The sequence below is a fragment of the Macrotis lagotis genome, chromosome 1 (assembly GCF_037893015.1).
Source record: "Macrotis lagotis isolate mMagLag1 chromosome 1, bilby.v1.9.chrom.fasta, whole genome shotgun sequence".
In the NCBI taxonomy this organism is placed as follows: domain Eukaryota; kingdom Metazoa; phylum Chordata; class Mammalia; order Peramelemorphia; family Peramelidae; genus Macrotis; species Macrotis lagotis.
This window is the reverse complement of record NC_133658.1, coordinates 132,431,838-132,455,803: the sequence shown is the minus strand read 5'-3', so window position 1 is coordinate 132,455,803 and position 23,966 is coordinate 132,431,838. Positions and strand designations below refer to the sequence as shown.

The window sequence follows — 23,966 nt, the reverse complement described above, 5'->3', positions numbered from 1 at the left end:
CTGACAGAAAGCAATTTAACATAGGCTATGCATTTATAATTATGCTAAACATAGATCCATATTAATCATGTTGTGAAAGAATAAGCAAATTAAAACAGTAAAATGCATTAGAGATAAAAAACATAGTACATAAAAATTTTAAAAATTGAAGATAATAAGCTTTGATCTACATTTAAACTTCAGAGTTCTTCTCTGGATATGGTCGTTTTTTCCTACCACAGTTCTTTTAGAATTGTCTTTGTTTATTGTACTGTTGAAACAAACAAGTTCATCATAGTTGATTATTACCCAAATGTTGCTGTTGGTACACAATGTTCTTCTGGTTCTCCTCACTTCATTCAGCATCAGTTCATACAAGTCCTGAAAGAATTTTCATTGGGTTCTCTTATTCTCTCACCATCCAAAGCAGTATCTTAGCCCCAAGAGTAAATTAAGCACTCTAGTATTCAATCTGAGCAATATTTCCTTCCTGTTAAATATTGCCTATAGACAGCATTAGAATGGGAGGCAGGCTGGTATCTTAGCCATTTATCTAATTTTTAGGCCTTCCTGCTCCACAGATCAATTGCCCAGCCCTTCTATTATTGGCAATGATTATGATAGTAAAGAAAGAGTTGTGTAAGGTTTTTGTACTATGGGAATAGTGCTGTAATAACTTTATATGGAATTGACTAGCAGAAATGTTCTGTGGAGGAAAATAAAGGCCCATGAGAATAAAAATATGAGGCTGTGGGGTTTTATCATCAAAAAGTAAGGGAAAACCATCCAGGGAACATTAGGAAGGAAGATCCTAGACATGATAGTCAAGGACAAATACTTGTTCTATGTGGAATCAAATACCAACAGAAAAAGTATTATTCTCTCTGTGTTAGGACAGCAAGGTGGTCAGGACAGTTGTCCCTGTGGGGACAGGAAGATGGTAACTTTTGTCAAAAGTTCTGAGAACTGCAATAGTTTTCCTTCTAATCTAAGACAGACAGGAGATAAAAGCAAATCAAAAGAAAATGTTTGGGTGTGTACTGTGATCTGGTCAAATAACCCACTGCTTACAGTGTAAGTTATCCTTCCAGGATCAGAAGAGAAATAACTGAATGAGACTTTATTTTGGCAAAGCATTACAACTCTAGGACTTTGTCATTTCTGGATAAATTTACTAGTGTGTATCTATGTTCCCCTATATCTGTCTATGGAAAAATATTGCATAGCAGATCATGCTGATGTCATGACTCTTATCAATCAATATGGAAGTAGTGAAATGGTGGCAGGGAGAGGTGGTAATTTCAGGGAAGGTAGGTTAAAGGAAGGATTAGGCAAAATAAATAAGTAAACAAACTTTAAGAATGTTTAACACTTTTGACACAGAGAACTCTTGCTTGATAATGTCTCTGGTTCATAAAGTCAGGAAGAGTTGATCACTTGAAACCATTAATGGATAGAGGGTAAGGTAGTGTGTTTGTGAATGAAAATCCACAAATCTGTGGATAGAAAAAATAGAAAAGAACAGAATTCTATCAAAGAAACAGAATTATAAGAGATCCAAGAACCCATGTAATCCATGTTGTACTTCACTGATAATGTCTCCAACCCCTACAATATACTCAGATAATGAACATGGAGGTTTTCTACAGAGGAAATCCAGTGAATATCTTTCTTTTCTTGATGACCTTAAAATAAGAAAGGAAAAAGAAGAGAAGGGGACTCCACTAAGAGATGGACTTTAGGAAAATTTATCTCATAATCAAGGTGCACCTATAGAAACAAAGAGGAAGAGGTAAAAGAGGGACTGATACTTGAATCTCACTCTCATCTGAACTTCTCAAAAGTGGGAAGGACACACATGTGGTTTGGTACAGAAGTACATTTCACTCAATCTGGAATTGGGAATGAGAGGGGAAAAGGAAGAGGATGTAATTATAGGGAAGGAAAAGGTTAGTAAAAACAAATAAACAAACAAACAAACAAACCACAAGGATATACAAAAATGCTTACAGTAGCTCTTTTTGAGGTAGCAAAGTATGGAACTCTGAGGAGGATGTTGATAAATAGAGAATGGCTGAAAAAATTATGGTATATAAATGTGATGGCATATGATATGTAAAATAATATATGAATAAATATCATGTTATATATAAAATATATAATGCATAATAAAATAGAATATATTATATATCTAGTATGTCACATATAGTATATATACAGATAATATATGACATATAATATGCATAATGAGCTATTACACCAATACTATAAATGATATTACAGGTACAAAATGGTGAAATGAGCAATATTTGGCAATGTTTCTGAATAAGCCATCCAAAATTTTCTGCAGACGACCATAGAAGTTCACAGAGAAAATACCCAATTCTTTTGTGAGATAAATATTTCTTGTAGTTGCTAGAACACAGAACCTAAATAATGTATATCACATATTATCTTTATAAAATCTCAGTGACAAGTCTTAATCATCCATATGATACAAGAATATAGTACTCTGCTGTTAAAGTCTATATTCTTGTATCCTATTTCTAATTAATCTCAGGGTAATTCTTAGAAAGTCCTTTATTTTTTAAGGTTTTTGCAAGGCAAATGGGGTTAAGTGGCTTGCCCAAGGCCACACAGCTAGGTAATTATTAAGTGTCTGAGGCCGGATTTGAACTCAGGGACTCCTGACTCCAGGGCTGGTGCCCTAACCACTGTGCCACCTAGCTGCCCCAAAAAGTCCTTTTAAAGAAGATTTATATTGGTTTTGTAACCAGGACAAGGTGATCACTCATCCTCACCTGCCTTGTTATTGTTGACACTGTTGAAGACAATGACTTAACATCTTGGTGAATTTTAATAGCTTGTTGAATTTTTTCAGAGGAGTAGGAAAAGCATGAGGAAAAGAACTCAGCAATGCAGTCCTTAGGGTCACCCTCAATTCAGATCACTCTCTTTTCAATTGGGAAAAAGCTGTCATATAAACAAGTTCACCAATGATGCTACAATGTGATACAGTAAAGAAGGGTCCTAGAATCACATAGTGGGAGAATTGGGAGGGATCTTAGTAGCTATTCCATCAAACCCATGAGAGAGAAGAATCCCTACTATAACATAGTTACCCTGTTTGTCTCAGTTCCTTATCTATCAAATGACCCAGAGAAGGGAAATGGCAAACCACTCCAGTATCTTTGCCAAGAAAACCCAAAACAGGGTCACAAAGAGTTGGCCAAAGCTGAAAAATGACTCCATTTGAAAAAGGCTCCCTTGAAAGAATATCTGACACAATTCTAGGCAACTCTTCACACTTTTTAATAGCATTAATTGTTAGGCATCAAGTTGAAATTACATTTTTGTGATTGTCACTCATTACTTCTATTTTTACCATCTGGGGACAAACCAATCTATCTCACTCCCCATCACATGTTCAGTCATTTTTAATTTTTATCTAACTCTTTGTGACCCCATTTGGTATTTTCTTGGCAAAGGTACTGGAGTGGTTTGCCATTTCCCTTCTCTGATTCATTTTATAGATGAAGAACTGAGTCAAACAGGATTAAGTGACTTACCCTTTACCCAAGGTCACATAGCTAGTAAGTGCATGAGACCAGATTTGGACTCTGAAGAACATCTTCCTAACTCAGACTCAGCACTCTATCCATTGCACTATCTAGCTGCCCAATATGGACCTTCACATACTGGTACCAGCTTTGGTAGGTGGTACAGTGAGAAGAATTTTGAACCCAGAGTCAGGAAGATGAGTTAAAATATAGTCTAAGCCACTTCCTATCTGTGTGACTTTGGCAAATCACCACCTCTGATCCAGTTTCCTCATTTATAAAATTAGGATAATAAAAACTCATTTACTAGAATTATTGTAAGGATTGAATTGAATTTTAATTGTAAAGCACTTAGAACAGTTGGCACATTGTAAACTCTACATTAGTGTTAGATATTATTATTGTAGTAATAATAGTGATAATAATTTTAATATTTTTCTCCACCTTGAATTTTCTTTTCTTTGTTTTTTCCAACTAGCATTTGTCATCTTTGTTACCCTCTTTTTGTCACTTTCCAGTTGGGAACTGTAGTATCCAGATCTGAGCAAATATCTTGAGATGAATTCTGAAGGGTTTTGAGGACAGTGGGACAATTACTTCCATATTCCCAGGATTTACCCTTTTAACATAGGCCAAGATCATATAAACTCTCTTTTGGTCACATTGCTGACTATTTTTGAGTTTGTAAGCCATTGTAACTCTCATAATTTTTTGACCTACTAGCACATTATCTTGAACTTGTGACACTGATTTTTTTTGGAAAGCCAATGATAACACTTTAGTTTTGTCACTAATAAATTGTATCTTATGAAATTTAACCCATAGCTCTAATCTGTAAAGATGCCTTATGAATTTTTAGTTTGCTACCTATTACATTAGCTATCTGTCCCAGTTTTGTGTCATTTGCCAATGTTATGATCATGCCATCAATACCTTATGAGCAGTGAGTGATGGAAATGATCAAGAATGCAGGACCAAGGAGAGATCTCTGGAGACATCACCTGAAGAGCCAAAGAGGTGCTTCCTTGTGTTTTCATTGTGACAGAGACTGTCTCTCATGAGTCACAGGATGAAGGTGCCAAGGCAAGACCTTTGGGATTGACTGAGACATCAAGAGAGTCAGAGGTGGAGCAGCAGTGATGGCATAGTAGTAACTGAGTTCCTGTAAACATCTTGTGGTATCATTTCTAGAACCAGAGATAACCAGTCTCCAGAGAAGTTTTAACTCCCTTTCACTTTCTCAATCTTTCCATCTATATCTTATTGCTAGCAGGCATTTAAACATTAATTTTATTTTTAGTATTTCTTTAGGTCTTCCTTATTTCCTGATTTTTTTCTATCAAATTTCTGTGTTTGGTTACAACTTTTTATGATTAGAAGTATATAATCTTGATCTCCATTTGGTAAGGGAAATAGGTAAAAGTCTACCAGATTGTATATTTGAATTTCTGTCCAGAAAAATAGAGGCACCTAGATGAGAACTTCAGAGATGTAAATGTGATTAAATAAATAATGATGAATGATGAAGCAATTAAGAGCTTACTATGTTGTCAGCACTGTGCTAAATGCTAATGATAGGAAAACAAGCAAAAAAGACAGTTCCTGCTTTTAATGGAGCTAATCTTCTAATGGGGGGGGGAAGGCAACACATAAGAGAAAGCTAGAAGTTTAGGGAGGATAAGTATGCAGCATGGGCATATTTTTGAAAGGACAGAAAGTGACATGGAAATCTGATTTTGGGCAAGATAAGGCACATGCCAGAGTCCCCAAGGGCAAAGCATATGTTCCTTCCTATGAATGAGGGTTGAGAATGCAAAAGATTGTTTGTATGTGGGCAGTAGGGGTTTATGGCTAAAAATGTGAAAGAATCCTAGAGTAATGATTTTTTAAAATTATTATTGCAGTTTTTAAACTTTTAAAATGAGGGAAGGAGAGGGAAGGAGAGAAAGAGACAAAGTAAAGACAGAAAGAGAAACACAGACACAGACAGAATCAGAGAAAAAGAGACAGAGATAGAGAGACAGAGACAATGAGAACTCAGGACCTCCTTATGTTACAAAGTGATCTATTGTAATTAGAGTCAAGTATCTGTCTTGAGTATGGATGTTTTAGTCATTTCTCCTGACTCTGAATTACGGATGGAGGTGGAGAAGGGTATAGACGGAATGAAATTATATTCCCTGAGTTTCCCAGTAAGAGGAAAAAAAGCATCTGTTGTTCCTCTTTTGATAAGAGGGAATACAAAAATTAAAGGTTCAATCAAACCTACTTCAATCATTCAAATCATTTCCATGGGTTTATAATAATATGTTTATCAAAAATTTTGCTAAAATCTAATGATTTCTACAGCATTTCCTTCTTCTACTAGTTTACTAATAATATAAGAAGGGAAATGTGACTAATCTGATGTGATCTATTCTTGCTAAGGCTGTTTAGGTGCTATATAATCCCTTACTGCTGTGCTGATCACTTTGGAGTAGCAGCCTAACTAGTTAGGAGGATTGACTTTTTAGGGCTAATTCTTTCACTCATTCATTTGTGTATTCTGGAGCAATTATCTTTTTTTTTTTTCCTTTGGGCCTAAAAGAATTGGATTAAATAATCTCAGGTATTTTCTAAATCTAAATCCTGAAGTTCCTTGCCTATGGAAACTAGGAAAAGACAAGGCCAGATTGGTCTTTTGACTCCAAACTACTAAATAGTTTACAATCAGAAAAAAGGGACTTTTCCCTACGGTAGTATCTGTTTCATTCTAAAGTGCCATGCTGTTTGACAAATATGAAATATATTTTAAATGATTATATATACATATACACACACACACACACACACACACACACATATATATATATATATATACACTATATCAAAAGGTTTACCATCTTAGAGAGAAAAGAGAAGGGAGGGAGAAAATTTGGAAATCAAAATTTTAAAACAATTGAATGTTAAAAATTGTCTTTACATGAAGTTGGGGAAAATATTATTTAAAAATGCCATGATGTTGTGACTCATGTTTGATTCTTTGGAGCATATGTATTTGAAAAAAAGAATGCTCAATAATCTGAATGCACAATGCTTAGTGGGGGAGCTTTAGAAGGCAGTGACCTTCACCTGATCACACTGGTGATCAAATTCCTTGCTGGGATGTGTAGTTCTTGCCTGTTTAGAATGATATCTATCTGTCTCACAGGGTTCTTAGAATGGTTCTTACTGGAGAAATCAAAATATATGTAAAGTGCCTTGTAAACCCCAATGAGGTTTATAGAAATTACAGTACTATTATTATCATTACTTTGGGGGAAGTCTGTTGATTTTCATTGCCATTGATTTACTATTTCATTTGGGGTCCTGGGGTGATCTCTCCAGGGAAGGTCCTGAGTTGTCCCAGGTATGCCAAGCAAGCAACGGCTCTTCCCAGTTGAATATTATTTCATCTTCTGTCTTTGATCTCTCCTGAGTTTGACATTGATCTCATTCAACATTGTTGCAATTCATCAGGTACCAATCATAGCTACTTTTGCTTTGCTCAGGGATTAGATGATGATTAACATTTTGGTTTTTTTTTTTTTATCTCCCTCCTCCTTGCTTCTAGTTCTAATGCATTATTAAGAAAATAGAGAGCAGACACAGAGAAATTGCTTGTCTTCTGAGTGGGGAGAGGGCATATTGGCTTTAAATAGACAGATGTAAGTTTTATCATGATGCTCACATCCTTGTCAGAGAGTTTAATCATCCAGTTCAAGAGCTGCTTGTATTACTTCCCCAAAGAAGACCTTTAAAATGAGGAGAGAAATTATCAATTATATTTCTCCCTAATATCAAATCAGCAATTACTTATTTAGTACCTAAAGATACTATGCTTCTTGCTGGGGCTACAAAGACAAATATGACACATACCTCCATCTAAAGCAGTTTACAATTCAATGAAGTAAAGTTGATTTAGGCTAGTTGGGAAACTCAAGGAACAGAAACCCAACCCCCAACTTTTGTTAGCCATTAGTATTGTTGATAATATACAAACTACTCCTGATATCCAAACTCATAAGAGGGATATAGAGATATATGTATTAGGCAACTAGATGGTGCAGGGGATAGAGCACTAGACTTAGAATCAGGAAGGCCAGAGTTTAAATGTGACCTCAGACACTTATTAATTGTATTATCCTGGGTAAATCACTCTACTATCTCAATTTCCTTTTTTTTGTAAAATAGGTTATAATAGTACCTATCTCTCAGGGTCATTATGAGGATAAAATGAAATAATATTTAAGAGAAATAGTATATAAATACTATTATTATCATAAGTAATAACCATTTAAGTCTCAGTTATCTACTCTATGTGGAATGAAACAATTCTAATGAGGAATAAAAAGTAGAGTTTTCTAAAGAGACTTTTGAGGATATCCCAACAATTCATCAAATACCAGCTTTGATTAAAAAAGACAACATACAGAACATATACAGGAAACAAGGACAGGTGAAAGGGTAGTTCAAGTTCAAAACAAATTCATATTTGTGTGTTACTAAGGAAAAGAAAATTCTTTTCTTTGTTTTATTAGAAAAATGATGAGATTTAGAGGAGTGATCAACACACAGTTCTGGATTCTTCCAGGGCAGAACCAAGATAGTGGCATGAAGCTAACATGCCCCTGGATCCTTGCCCTACCAAAGATAAATGAAACCTCTACTCTGGCATTCACACTACAGATCCCACCTAGAGAAAGAGGAGATTCAAAGAAGTTTTCAGTTGCATAAATCATAGAGGATATTATCTGAAGGTCTGTCTCTTTGGAGGAAAAGAGGAAGTAAAGTCTAGGCAGCAGGAGAGGAGGGAAAGCCATCAGGAGGTTTTTAGTCACGTTGCATTCCAGGTTTTGACAGCTTAATAATAACAGAGGTCCCAGAAGCCAGATAGCAAGCCATCAGAGAGAATCCCAAACCTAAACAAATTCTGAACCCTGAAAACACTTGGGTAGAAAACAGGACTGGGTTGGAAACAATCCTTTATTAAGTCAGAACCTGGACATAAAGGAAGGGAAAAAACCTCTGCAAAGGCAAGGCCTGGACTGCATAGACAACATCTTGGCCAACAACAAATCAGGGATCAGACCCCAGCCCCATCAAAATAAAAGTTTGGATCTATATTCCATTCAACTTAGGAGCAGACAGAACTAAAACAGCAAAGATGAACAAAAAAGCTAAAAGAATACTTGCTACAGAAAACTACTTTACAGATAAAGATGACAGCAATGCCATGTCTGAAGAAGAAAGCAGTAAAAAATCACAGTGGAAGTCTCAAAAAAGTCTATAAATTGTAAAGCTCATTGAAAAGATTAAAAAAAATTAAAAACTAAAGAAGAGAGGGAGAAGAAAAATGGAAAAAAGAAATGAAAGTCATGAAGGAAAATTGTGAAAAGCTGACCAAAGAAATCAACTCTGTTAAAAGTAAAAATAACCAACTGGAAAAGGAAACAATAAAGCTAATTGAAGAAAATAAAATCCTAAAAATTAGAATTGAGTAACTAGAAACCAATGACTCTATAAGGCTACAAGATTCCATCAAACAAAATAAAAAGGCTAAAAAAATTGAAGAAAATGAAAAGTTTCCTCTAGGGAAAATGAATGAACTGGAAAAGAGATCCAGGAGAGACAATCTATGAATCATTGGAGTACCAGAAAGACTGGACCAACAAAAGAACTGGAAGACATCATACAGAAAATTATAAGAGAAAATTCCCCAAATCTACTAGAACAAGATAACAATATAATCATTGAAAGAATCCACAGAACCTCTCCAGAAAGAGACCTCAGGATAAAAACTCCAAGGACTATAATAGTCAAATTCCAGAACCCTCAAAGAAAGGAGAGAATATTGCGAATATAAAAAAGAAAAGAATTCAAATACAAAGGGAACACAATCAGACCAACACAGGACCTATCAGTCTCAGCAATGAAGAATCAGTATCAAGAATGAAAAGGGTGAACTAACCACCAATTAGGAGGAAATAAATTTATTTTGGAGATACTTTGCCAAACTGTATGCCAATAAATTGGACTCTAGAGAAGCATGGAAAGACTTATGGGATCTGACACTGAGTGAAAGGAACAGAGCCAAAAAAACAATGTATTCTTCAACATTATGAGATGAATAACTTTGATGGAAGCAACAATCCAGAGAGCTGGGACAACTGTGTTTGACTGGTTATGGATTATGCTGAGTGGAGGGATTTGGGAAGGGAGGATAGAGGGAAATTTTGTACCTTGGAAATATGCATGTACAAATGGATGAAAATTAAACAAACAAACAAACAAATAAATAAAAATAAAAAAACACAGGGTCCTGGTAGAAGGGATGATAACAATAGATGACAGAGAAGGCAGATCTACTCAACTCACACTTTGTTCATTCTCTGCTAATGAAATCTATTTCTGTGCCTTTGAGATAGGATGAATAGAGCAACATTGGCTAACCAAGAATTGAAATCTAAGATCACAAGATTTCAAGTCACCAGCACTAGATAAATGGATATTATTGCTAAATAATTGTCATTCAAGTTTCATGGTCTGGCAGGTAAACCAAAGAGCCCTGGGTGTGGAACACCTCACCCCTTTTTCCAGATTGCTGACTTTGTTTCTAGTTTCATCTTCATAGTCATCATCTGGAAAAACCACTTATATGAATGAGGGGTCAGCCATCCCTGTCACTTTCTGACCATCTACCACCTATGGTTTAAGCAAGACTGAAGTAGTAAGGCAACGAGAGGAAGAGACAGGAGGTGTTAAGTACTAGAGGAACCCAAATCGTTCCAAGCACTGTGACTACGATATACTCTAAGACTCTGATGGAGACAACCCAACCCTGAACCTAAGATTCTTGGGAATAGCAGTACCCTTCAACTACTGAGCCCAACTTCCAGTCAAGATACTGCATACTTGAGTAGTTCTCACTTCATTGGGGAGTGCAATCCCTATGGGGAAAGTACACATCTTTCTTGCCACTATTACCAATGCCAATTACCACTGATGAGCTGGCGAAGGGTTAAAGTGAGATCTTCCCTATTAGGTATTGTGCTCTACAGAAAAGGAATTTCCTGAACACATTGAATCAAAGCATGTTGATCAAAGCATGTTCTGGGGCAGTGAGTGCTGGGGAATATTCCTTTTAAATATGTTTTGAGGTCCACACCTGGGGATTTGATCCATCCTTGTGTGTTTACCTAAAGCCATCTAGAGAATGTAAAGATTATACTCAAGATCTGAAGTTGTTTTGACCAAAACTTGCTGAGTTTGGTCGTGAGAGCCCATTGATGGACAGTCCATAACCTTTCTGTTTCAGCAGGTATTCACAAAAATCCTTGGAACAGCCCCCTCCCAGCACCCTGGTCCTATTTGCAGCTTTGCTTCAGTAGCTGCAACTTGGGAAGAAACCTCTAGGGAGACATTGACTGGTAACTGCTTCTAAGGACCAAGAAAACAAGGTTTTCACAACTCAATTTCTTGACATTATCAAATGGTTCAACATTTCATTAGACTGTGTGTTCCTTGCAAGTAGGGATGTTCTGTTTTTCTTTGGATCCTCAGTGCTAAACAAACTATTTAGCACAAAGAATGTGCTTAATAAATGTTTTTGACTGACATCAGAAGTAGATATGATTTTGTTAGTGGAGATGACATTAATTCTCCTCTCAGATTGAGGTTTTTTTCTTTTGGATAAACGATGCTTTTTTTGCTTCATTTCTTTCTTGTTTAGCCTTAATCATTGAATGGGTATTGTTTCAGTCAGACTGAGACCTGCTAAAGACTTTAGTTTAAAAAGACCAAGGTCTCTCACTGCATCCAGGACCATTTTCAATCATCCTGATCCATATCTGGCCACAGGACCCAGATGACTCCATAGGAGAAAGTAAGGTTGATGACTTTGCACAGCTCTCCTTAAATTCAATTCACTTGCTTGTCATGGCATCACCACCTTGATGTCACGATCCACTTTGAGAAAGGACAAACAACGACAGCACATATAGCACATTTTAGGTGACTAACAATTGCTTATTGTCTCGAGACTGTCTTTATTTTCTCCTTATCTCTCCAGCACCTATGATAGTACTTTGTACATAATAAGCATGTAATAAATGTTTTTTCTTTCATTAATTCACCTTTGCAAGAACATGAAGAACAATAGAGACACCATTTTCAAGAAGTTTGCTATATAGGAAATTTTTTCAAAATTCTAGGATATATTTGAAATTAATCAAACATAAAGGCTAGGAGTCCAGAAACAGTGAGCACTGATGCATTATTTATTTCCCTAAACCTCAGTTTATCTGGCTATAAAATGAGGGGTTGGACTAGTTCCCCTTTACACTAGGAGTATAACATTATAATTTCCTTGACATTTGGAGAGATACAGTAACCAATAGAACAACTGAGGTGGAAGATCATCAAAAATTATGAACAGTTGCTACTTCCTGAAATACCAAGAAGCAGTAGAAATGAAAGAAAACATATACAAAGTTTGGCATAAGAACCAATTGAACCACAGTTTTTCAAGAGCAATCATAAGTTTCTGGTAGGAGGGCACAAATAGATGAAAAAAACAAATTTGTTAATGATTCTATCATATTTTCTCATCATTATTAGAAGAATTACTATCTTTGAATAGTCTTTGATATAGAAATGATATTTGTGACAAACATCAGAAAGAGCAGCTGTATCAGCCCCAAGGACCTGTATCCTAGAGGTGATACAATATTGACTTTGATAAGTTATCTCAAGGAAGGGAAGATATCCCCCCCCCTCCAAATTTAAAAAAACCCTGACAGACTATATTCATACATCAAAAAGCTAAAATAATATTATTATTGATCCATGTGTCTTTTATCATCTTTAGCAATTTTTATGGGGATGATTTACATGTGGTTCAGATGTGTTCTTGATGATAATATGAGAAATGAGGCTTTAACAAATGATTTTCTGCCACAGACTGCTTCTTCATTGTCATTCAGTTAATAAATAGGTTCAGAGAATATAAGATCCCACTTGGATCTGCCCATTACAAAAAAAGTATTTGAATCAGTAGACCTTCAACACATATATGGATACTTCTGTAAATATCCTAACCTCCCAGTTACTCAATTTACTCATTTCCCCTAACCTTCTCTACCCCACTTTAACTACACACAGAAATTGTTGACTTCAATTATACTATCACCCATAAGTATTCCAAATCCATGTTCATGAATCTTAAATTTCCATTATTTGATCCCTCTACCTTGTATCCCTTAACTCTTATTTTTGTCTACACCATGATCTCCAATCCTTCAAGTCCTTAATTCTTACCCTGGCAATGACTACTCCCATTGTCCTTCCCATTTTAACCCTTTGGTGAACCAGTTCAATTCTACACTGTCTTCTTCTCTTGAATCCCTTTTCCCATTAGCTTATCAAAGTTCTTGCCCTGTCAAATTGTAATCTTGGATAACTCTATCATCTGCTGCCTATGATCTTACTTGTTGCTGTTGAACAAAGATAGAAAAAAAATCACGAAACTTCTGACTGGGTCCATTACAAATTTATGTTAAAACAGTTAGTTCATACATATTTATAAAATATCTATTAGGTTCCAGGCACTATGATAAATGCTGAGGATACAAAGAAAGATCAACTTTTAAGGAGATCTCTATCTAATAGGGGAGACAACAAGCAAACAAATATTTGCAAACAAGTTATATACATGGTAAAAATGAAATTATTAATAGAGGTAAGGCACTAGAATTCAGAAGGATTAGGACAGGTTTCCCATAGAAGGTGAGACTTTAGCTGGGACTTGAAAAAAGCCAGGAGGTAGAGCGTCCCAGGCATGGGGTACAATATGAGGGAAAAAAAACCCTGATTGTGAGATCCTGGATTACTTGTTGTGGAATAACAAAGAGGACTGTGTTGTTGGATTGTGGAATACATGAAAGAATGGAAGCTTTAAGACTGGAAAGATATGTATGTGTGGAGTCATTTATAAAGGACTTTGAATGCCAAACAGAGGATTTTGTATCTGACTCTAGAAGTGATAAAGAACTAATGAAGTTAATTGAATATAGGATAATAAGTTATAAAATCTCAACTGAGCCTTCATTGCAACAAGGCACTTCTTTTACACCACCCTAATTGATTCACTATCCTGCTCACCTCAATAGATTTTTCAAACCTTTGCATTCTTCATGAGACCACCCCTGACTCTCTTCCTTCCATCTATTGACTGAGAAATTTTCCTCATGTTACTAAAAAATTGAGATAATAATCACCAGGAACTCTCTTCTCCTCATCTTACATCACTTAGATGTCTTCTGTTACTATCTTCCCATGTACCCTTGTCTCACATCAAGAGGTGATCCTTCTTCCCCATGTAAACCCTCTATATTCACAAATGTCCCCTTTTCATCCTACCTCTTCCAGCAAACGGTTGCCTCTGTTATTCTTTCCTTCTTACTTATCTTCAATCTTTGCCTCATTGGCTTCTTCCCAGCTGCCTACAAAAAACGACCCCATTCTCAAAAAACCCTCACTTGATCTTTTCCATCCTATAGCCCTCCTCCATTTTGTGGCTATTTTTGACAATGACATCTATAATTGTTGCCTCCATTTCCTTTCCTTTCACTTTTCATTCTGACTTCAAATCTCCTTATACAACTGAAACAATTTCCCATAAGCTACCAATTATCTCTTAATTGACACATCTAATGACTTTTTCTCAGCCCTTATCCTTGTTGACTTCTCTTCAGCCTTTGAAGCTGTTGCTCATTCTCTTCTTTTTGATACTTTCCTCTCTCTAGGTTTTTGTCATGTTGTTCCCACTTGGTTCTTCTCCTACCTATTTGACCACTCTTCAATCTTTTTTTTGTGGATCTTCATCCAGGTCATGTCCACTAACTATGGGTGTCTCTCAGGTTCTGCCCTGGACCCTCTTCACAATTGTGCTTAGTGATCTCATCAGCTTCCAAAATTTCAGTTATCATCTTCATGTAGATGACTCTCAGATATAGTTATCCAGTTCTAACATTTCTCTTGACCTCTAGTCTTGTATTTTCAACTACTTTTTATGTATCTCAAATTGGATGCCCATAGGCATCTTAAACTCAACCATGTTTAAAAAATGAACTCATTATCTTGACTTGCCATAATGATAATTTTATCCTCAAAAGGAGAAATAAAAGAAGGGAGTTTCTTTTCTGTATCTGATTTTCATCTAAAGAGATTAACTGACTGCCAAAATGGGAAAAAGATAGGAAAAACTGAGGAAAGTGAACACACATCCTTGAATTTTTGATAGAGGAGGGAAGGGCCAGACATAATCTAGAAAATACCTTGGATTTTTCAAAGAGTTCATAGCAAGGTTAAATGTGGGTGGTGCCCTCAAATTTGCAGGTGATACAAAGTTGGAAGGGAAAGTTAGCACATTTCATAAGACAGCCAAAATGCTGATATGCTAATATAATGAGTCTAATAAGATGAATTCTACTTTACTAAATTTCAACACATGGGTTCAAAAAATCAACTTTAATAGTACAAAGAATGGAAGGTATGGTTAAACAGACTCTGTCTAAAAAGTTTCACCAGGAAATATAATTCTAATGAGAAGGAAACAAATGAATAGTTGTTTGAAAACACTCATTTGGATATTCAGAGAATTGCTAATCTACTTAAATTTTTAAAAGATATATACAGATGTATTCAAGGACAAGTAACAGAAGATGAATACCAAATCAAGACACAATATTCTAATCATGTCTGATTTGCTGAAAGTCAGAATAAAGTGAAGTCAATAAAGAAAACCAGTAACCACAAACAGCATATCTATTAATCTATCTATCTATCTACCAATCTATCTACTGATCTATTTATATTTTCTATTTTTGAAGAAAGAAAAAGATCAAAGACTATAGCATATGATTGCTTAGGATAACAGAGGGAGGGAGGTGAATAATCTAGTATTTTGCATCTAAGTTCTCTGCCAGGAGAATTATTTTTGGACTAGAGAACAAAAATGTAAATAGCAAGTTGATACTTAAATTATAGCTGTAGATAGCAAGAGAACATTTAATCATGCTTGATGAGTTCAAGGCATCAGACAGGATGAATGAAATGTTAAAGTACTAAAAGATTTGGCTGATGGAATTGCTGAGCCTTATCAATGACATTGTCTTTGAAAGATAATGGAGAATGGCAGAAACACTGCAGGACTAGAAAATGGAAACTGTTCTTTTCTTTTTTAAAAGGTAAGAGAATGGAGTTTGAATACAATAGATTAGTGAACATTATATTTTTCCTGGAAAAATTTTGAATTTTTTTAAAGATTTTATCGAATATCAAAAAAAGATGTAGTGGTTATAAAAAGTTAGGATTCCTTCATCAAGAATTGGTCATGCCAGATTCACATAATTTCCTTTTTAGAATGCAGTACTAGACTGGCAAATTAGGTAAATGCTGAGATAATGTTTACAAAGTACTTTGTAAACCTTAAAAAATTCCCTAAATGCTATTATTATTATTTTAGCAAATCATTTGACAAAGTATTTAATGCTATCTTTGTATATAAGGTGTAGAGATGTGAGACCATGGGTGACTCAAATAAACACATGAAAGTAGTTATTAATGATTTTATGCTAACTTTCGGAGAATTGGATTGCAAAAGGAATCATTCATCACACTGGACTATCTCACAATTTTATTAAAGCCATAGATGGCATACTCATCAAAGCTGCAAATAACACAAAGACACAAAGGTTTAGCTAACATTTTGAATAATGGGGATAGAATCCAAAAAAATCTCAATAATCTAAAATTATGAACTGAATTTTTAAAAAAAGAGATTTCAATAGATCATATGACCTGTAAGGTCATTTTAGAGACTATCAAATCCAACCCTCTAATTTACATATTGGAAAACTAAGGAGCAGAAAAGTGTAATATCTTGCTCAGGAACAAAGCGACAAAGATAGAGGTTAAGACAAAGCAAAATTCTGTGCTTTTAGTACGTGATAGAGAACATGACAGTTTTAAGGAGATAGAAACTAAATAAGAGTCCACAATATGATATGCAAGTTTAAAGAGGCCAAGGTCTCTCTTCCTTTAGTTATTCCCATTGTTCTTTGTCTGGTCAATGATATCTACAGTATCATGCCCAGTTCTGAGTGTCATATTTTAGGGATGATATTGATAAGTTAGAAAGCATTCAGAGTTTTTTACAGCCAGGATTTAGAGGAAAAGAAATCATTTTATAGGATAACTAGTTGAAGGAGCTTGACCTGTTAAGCCTTCAGAAGCTATGGATGACAATTTCATAGGAACATGTGTCTAAAATTATAAGGAACCTCAGGGACCACCTGGGTGCAGCTTCAGAGACATGACTCTTATGGTAATAAACATCTGAAATTTGAACTAAGGACCATCTGACTATCTTCAAATGTTTGCAGAATGGAAGAATGAATAGATATACTCTTCTTAATCTCAGAAAGTGAACTAGAATGTATGGCATATAGTAGTCAAAAACTGACCTTGGTGTTTGAAAGTCATAGGTGTGATTCCTGTTTCTCATGATTACTTGCCGTGTGATGCTAGGTAAATCATTCAACTCATTAGTGTTCTAGGTAAGTCTCTAAACCCAAGTTGCAGAGAAGTTGCTCATTCACATTTGTGAAAGTAGTCTCTTCACCCAGAAGTTCCTTATATTAATGAGGTAAGAAATCTAGTCCATCTCCCTATTCCTCTTTCTCAAAGTAAACACATCCTAAATCATTAGAGCTATCTAAAAGTTTCTCTTCTTTTGGTGTGTGGCTAGTTGTTGGGATGGGTAGGTAGGTGGCACAGTGGATAGAAAACTGGACTTAGATTCAGGAGGATGGGAGTTCGAATCTAACCTCAGATACTTGACACTGTGTGACCTTGGGCAAGTCACTTAACCCTGATTATCCCACATCCAGTGCCATCTCCAGTTGTCCTGATTTATATCTGGCCATTGGACCCAGATGACTCTGGAGGAGAAAATGAGACTAGTGACTTAGCACAGCATCCCCCTTACTCAAATCCAATTCATGTGCTTGTCATGGCATCACCTTCAGAATCTCAGAATTGAAAAGTCCATCTCATAACTTAAGCAGAAATTTTCTCTAAAGTCTCACAAATAACTAATAATAATGTTTTCACTCTTCATTTTCAGGGATATTTTTGGTCCTCTAGGAGAACCTGAGTTCAAATCCGGCCTCAGACACTTAACAATTACTTAGCTGTGTGACCCTGAGCAAGTCACTTAACTCCTGTGCCTTACAAAAAAGCAAGCCCCCCCCCAAAACACCCTGAAAATGAAGGATAAAACATTATTATTAGTTGTTTGGGAGACTTTAGAGAAAATATCTGATTAAGTTATGAGATGGACTTTTCAATTCTGAGATTCTGAGATCCTCTAATAAGTAAGCACAGATTGGTGCAGCCAGACAATAAGGGTTTCAGGGTTTCAAAGAAGAGAAATCTCACAGTTGAGCCGTAGTAGTCAAGAAAGTCTTCATGGAGAACCTGCATAAGGGACTTGACTATGATGACTGGAATTATACCATTTTCTTTTTTTTTTTAATACTCCATCTTAATCCACTAAAGGCACTTCTGGATATTCTTGGTATTACAGTTTAGATTTTTAAAAGCTGGCAGAAATTTCCTTATATCTTTTTCTTTTTTTGGTTTTTGCTAGGCAATGAGGTTAAGTGGCTTGCCCAAGGTCACACAGCTAGGTATCCTTATATCTTTTTTTAAATGTATCTTTGGCCTAAACCTTCCAGTTCAGGCTTTGTGGTCTGAATCTCAAATTCAAAATTCATATAGAATGACTCTTAAGTGTTCTGATCAAGAAAGTGTAAAGTTTCTAGGAAGCTTTCTCAAAATCATTAGCAGCCATAGACAATAGATGGTATTTAAGTAGAAAAGGGCAATTGGGTACGATACTGGCTTTACTATTTACTAGTTAGACAGCCATAACAAAGCATTGATCATTAGATCTTCATTTCAGGATGCCAGTACTACTGTTTCCCAAGGTGCCTGTGATCCCCATGCTTTCCTTTGTGATCCCTTGTCCTGTGAGATATAAGATGCCCAAGTTTCCACCCTTTAAATCAGTACTCAAGTACTTTTCTCCTAGGGCTTGAATTCCTTCCCATCTTCTCACTCAAAGACTTGAGGTTAATGAGTATGTACATTTTCCAACATGACCACATTTATGATCAGATCATCTCTGGACTTTTGTCTCACTCCCATCCCTGTACTTATATCATATCTTCAGTGTGGATCAAACTTTTGAACTATTTTTGCCACAAATAAAAAAGTTCTAATTATGTCTCTGACTAGCTATATGACCTTGACCAAGTCATTCAACGTCTCTATTAATCATTTTCCTCATCTTTAAAATGGGGATAATTCTCATGCTATTTATTTCACAAAGTTGCATGATAATCAGGTAAGATTATGTATTAAACTTCTTTAAATACCATTTTCAATGACTATTCTTCATCATCGTCATTACTGTTATGTTCTTGGATAGATCATTCATTTGTGAATTCAGAAAATATTTGGACTCCAAAACAACATGTAACCATCTGCCTCTTGAGCAATCTACTCTCCCAAATATAATACTCATACTGCATTGGGTGCTTTAGTAGTCAGCAAGTCATTTATTTGCTATATAATTTTTATCCTCTTTTAATGTGAACTGTCAAAGAGGCTTTTTCTTCTTTCTCAAATAAATCTACTGAATGATGCCTGGTTCAGAAAGTCTCATTTCATATGGAGTGCCAGCTGGCAGAAGAGTTGAATGGCAAATGTACCTCTTTCATCAGCTTGCCTTCACTTATAATATTGCCATTCCTAGGATGATGATAGGAATATAGGATTTAGTGCTGAGAAGGAACTTTGGAGTATAATTCTCATTTTATAGGGAAGGAAACTGAGACACAAAGAACTTAAATGACTTGTCTAAGGTTACTATGCTAATTGGTGGCAGAGTTGGAATTTCCCTGATTCCATGTCCCATCAAAGCACAGATACCTGTGAACTTGACAGAATTTGATAAATCCATCTCAAGTTTTCTTTAAAGTACCATATGCCAGTCACCATGTGAAGCATAGAGGTACAAAAACAAAATGGAAAATGTCCCTGTCCTCAAAAAGCTTACATTTTATTGAGGGTGAATAATATACAGTTTGTTCAGAGGAATTTCTAAGAGAGTAGTCTCTATCAAACAGAGGAACTCAGATCTCATGTGAGGACAAACATTAGAATCAAGTCTTGAAGTAAGCTAAGAATTTTATGAGGTGGAGATGAGGACAGTGTTTTCTAGTCAGTCAGTCAACAAGCATTTATTAGGCATTTAGGTATGATAGACACTTTTCTAAGTGCTGGGATTAGAAATGCAAGTAAAAAAAAGCCTTTATTGTTACTTCTTACTTACATTCTCATGAGAAACAACATATACAAAAATACTGAAAAGTGGAGGAGGATTTACCCTTCCCAAGATACGATAGAGAAGTCATGAGTCTACTATCTTGAGAAATGAAGAGATGGCTGGGTAATCTGGTCACCCTCCTTAATTGAAAGTTCTGGGAGGAGCTATGTAAGCAAATGAAGGTGCTGTGGGGATAGGGACTATGGCAGACAGACTGAGAAAAGGCACAGGCTCAGGAAATGGAAAGTTGTCTGGGGAATATCATGGGTGCTGGTTTGACTGGATCAAGACTATAGAAAGGAAAATAATGTGCATTAAGGGAATCTGGAACTATATTGTGAGGCAGTTAAGGGAAATACTAAGCTTAGGGACATGGAAAAAATTGTGGTACCATAGATAGAAGTAGTATAATTATATGAAGGATTATATTGAGAGAGAAGTAATGATATTACTTTTGGACACTTGAAATTTGAGATGCTAGTGGAGTATCCAAGTGGAGATTTCCTGTGGGCAATTAGAACCTGGTTCCAGAGTTCAGAAAAGATGTCTAGGTCTACATTTGAGAATCATCTGCATTGAATTGGTAACTGAAGCCCTGGACATGAATGGCATTGGCAAGAAAGAGCATCTAGAGAAAAGAGAACAGTGATGATGATGATGAGACCTTGGAAAATAACCTCAGGAAGGGCTGAAATGCCAGTGAAGGGGAAAGAGAAGGAGCAGTTAGAGATGTTGGAGAAGAACCAAAAGAGAACTTATATGTAATGACAACCTTTGTTCAAATGTCTAATCAAATTAATAACTACAGAAACCATAATTATCTGTATGTTTTTCTTAGTAACATTTCATTAATAAAGTCTAAAATACTCTCTAAGTTATGTCCTTTTAATTGGAAATGGGAATCTCCTTAATGTCTTAATGTCTCTCTTGGGAAAGACCAAGATAAAAAATCAATTTAGGCTCCCTGTTTTCTCATTTTCTTTCCTGATTTCACTTTGTGAATTATACCCTTCTCAATGATAGATTTTCTTCTTGGTGCCTTCTCATATATAGATTTGTAAAACTTCTCTTTGGTTTTAATTCATTTGGAGTTACCTATTTGTTAGTTCATACCTCATCTGCCATACTTGGTGGGTTGATCTATTCTTATTTATGCAGTCCTTCTCCTAAGGTGACTAAAAGGCTATTTTTAGGGGAGGCTAGGTGGAGCAGTGGATAAAGCACCAGCCTTGGAGTCAGGAGTACCTGGGTTCAAATCCGACCTCAGACACTTAATAATTACCTAGCTGTGTGGCCTTGGGCAAGCCACTTAACCCCATTGCCTTGAAAAATCTTAAAACAGGTTATTTTTGTAACATTTTCTTCCCATGATTATTCTCATGATGAAAATATTATCTTTTGGCTCCTCTCTTGGAAAGAGTAAGAGATGAGGAATAAAAAGATACAGGTTCCTATCTGGGTTCCTCCACTTATTAGTAGCTATGTGGCTTTAGGTCAATCACATCACCTCTCCAAGTCCAAATTTCCTCAACTTTAAAAGAGGAAATAGTACTTTCACTAATTACCTTGCCTGATATTATAAAGATAAAAGGTAGATAATGTATTTAGAGCACCAAACAAATATTAATAATTTTTGATCCCATATAAAATAATAAGCATATCTTTGTAGTCTTAATTGCCATTGTTTTACATATAGGTTTTAGTTTGTTTGTTTTGCAAGGCAATGGGATTAAGTGGCTTGCCCAAGGCCACACAGCTAGGTAATTATTAAATGTCTGAGGTCACATTTGAACTCGGTACTCCTGACTCCAGGGCCGGTGCTCTATCCACTGTGCCACCTAGCTGCCCCCTTAATTGCCATTTTTTTTTGTAGAATCACAGAATTTGAGAGTTTGAAGGGATCTCAACCACTATTAAGTTCAACTCATAAAAAGGAATATTATTATATTTATATATATTATTATTATAACACACTCAACAAGTGATTGACCAGTCTCCTCTTGAAAATCTGTGAGGTAAGCATATTTCACTTTTAGAAAGTTCTAATTAATAGAATATTTCCTCTAAAGTTTCCTCTTTTCTGTTTCCATTCATTAATCTTAGTTCTGCTTTCTGAGGATGAACAGGATAAATCCAGTCCTTCTTTCTTATAATAGCCCCTCACAGACCTGTAAACACTATAATTATTCTCCCCCCACCATCAATCTTCTCTTTCTCCAGACAAACAAGTCTAGGTTCTAGAAATAATCTTCATATGATAACATAGAATCAAGGCTCTTTATATTCTGTTTATCCTCCTTTGGCTAATCTCTAGGTTCTCAATATCCTTTTCAATCTGTAGTACAGAAAACTTCCAGATTAGATTTTAAGAGTTTAGAGTACAGTGGAACTATTACTTCTGACCTACAGGCCAAGCTTATATGAATAATTTTTATTTGCCATATCATATTATTAGCTCTCAGATCATTTTTCAAAATAGCTTCTATCTATCCATGCCTTTTTTATTTGTAGAGATCTTTTTTCTTTTTTGAATTTGGGTATAAAATTTTACATTTATGCCTATTGAATTTACTTTTGATAGATTCAGTCTAATACTATAGCCTTCCAAAGTCTTTTTGGGTATTAATTCTATCAATGCATTCCTCTCAGCTTTGAAGTAATCTGCAAATTTGATGAGCATTTGATGACCTTTACTCAAGTTGCTGTTAAAATGTTAAGTAGAACAGTACCAAGTTCAGATCCCTGGGATACTCTACAGAAGAACTATTGCCACACTGACATTAACAACTCTTTGAGTTTTGTCATTCAACCATATTCTCATTAAATCCATCTTTTCCACTAAAATAGTAGGAGATACTTTATCAAAACCTTTTTCCAAGTCTAGATAATTGATATATTACCCACCTCCTCTTCATCTACTCATTTAATAATCCTGTCAAAAAGGGAAATGAGGTTAGTCTGGCATGACCTGTTTTTGAGGAAGTCATGCTGTCTTCACCTCACCAACACTTTTCTTTCTATTTTCTATCTCTTTTCTGATCAGCATCAAGATAAATCCCATTAGTCTATAATTTGGATTTTCTGTTTGCTTCCCCCACTTAACCCCCCCCCCCCCCAGAGATTTTTACCATTCTTTGATCTTATAACACCTTTCCTGTTTTCACTATAGGTACTCTGGCTCACTTCATGTTAAACCATGCTTCTCCAATCTGAGTAGCTGGCTTGTCACTTCAGCTTATAAACTATGACTCTGTGATCTTGATTGGTGAACCTTAGTCACATGTAGGCCTTCTCAGTCCCATCCCAAACCACCATTGCCATCTCATGCTATACCCTCTTATTTCACCTCCTACATAGGGGCCTTGCAGTTTCTTATTGGTAGGGTTAATATCCTATCCAGGGGACCATAGAGTGAGTGCTCTTGCTCTCTCTCTCTCTCTCTCTCTCTCTCTCTCTCTCTCTCTCCTTCTATTCTTCTATCTATCCATCTACATCTACCTAGCTTTATATTTACATATACACACACATATATATATATATATATATATATGTATGTATATATATATATATATATACACACACACAGGTACATACATATATGCATATTACACACTCACATAAGTCAAGGGTGCACAACCTTCTAGCTTTTCTGGGCAGCATCACTCAACAAAAAAGGGCTGCATATAAAATTTAGTATTTATTTATAACTACAATATAACCCATATTACCAATGAGTATAATAATAAAATGTAATAATGCCACATGAATGGACTTTGATAGATTTATCTTGATTAATTTTGATCTATTTATTTTAATATCTGGATGTTTATATATATGTGTGTGTATTTGTATAATACTTGTGTTATGTGTATGTATTACTCCTTCCTCATCTAACAAGCAAATCCCCTCCTTACATTTTTTGCTCTGGGAACAGTAATAAATCAACACTATCA

The 23,966-nt window shown here is 35.6% G+C and overlaps 1 long non-coding RNA gene across 1 annotated transcript in view; it reads right to left on the bottom strand.

The window, feature by feature from the left end:
• Positions 1–6,830: 6,830 nt before the first annotated feature.
• Positions 6,831–23,966, bottom strand: part of LOC141514230 (uncharacterized) — an 86,497-nt gene continuing 69,361 nt past the window's right edge. The window contains exon 3 of the long non-coding RNA XR_012475974.1: positions 6,831–7,312. This is a non-coding gene — a long non-coding RNA (uncharacterized LOC141514230). The remainder of the gene's footprint in view (positions 7,313–23,966) is intronic.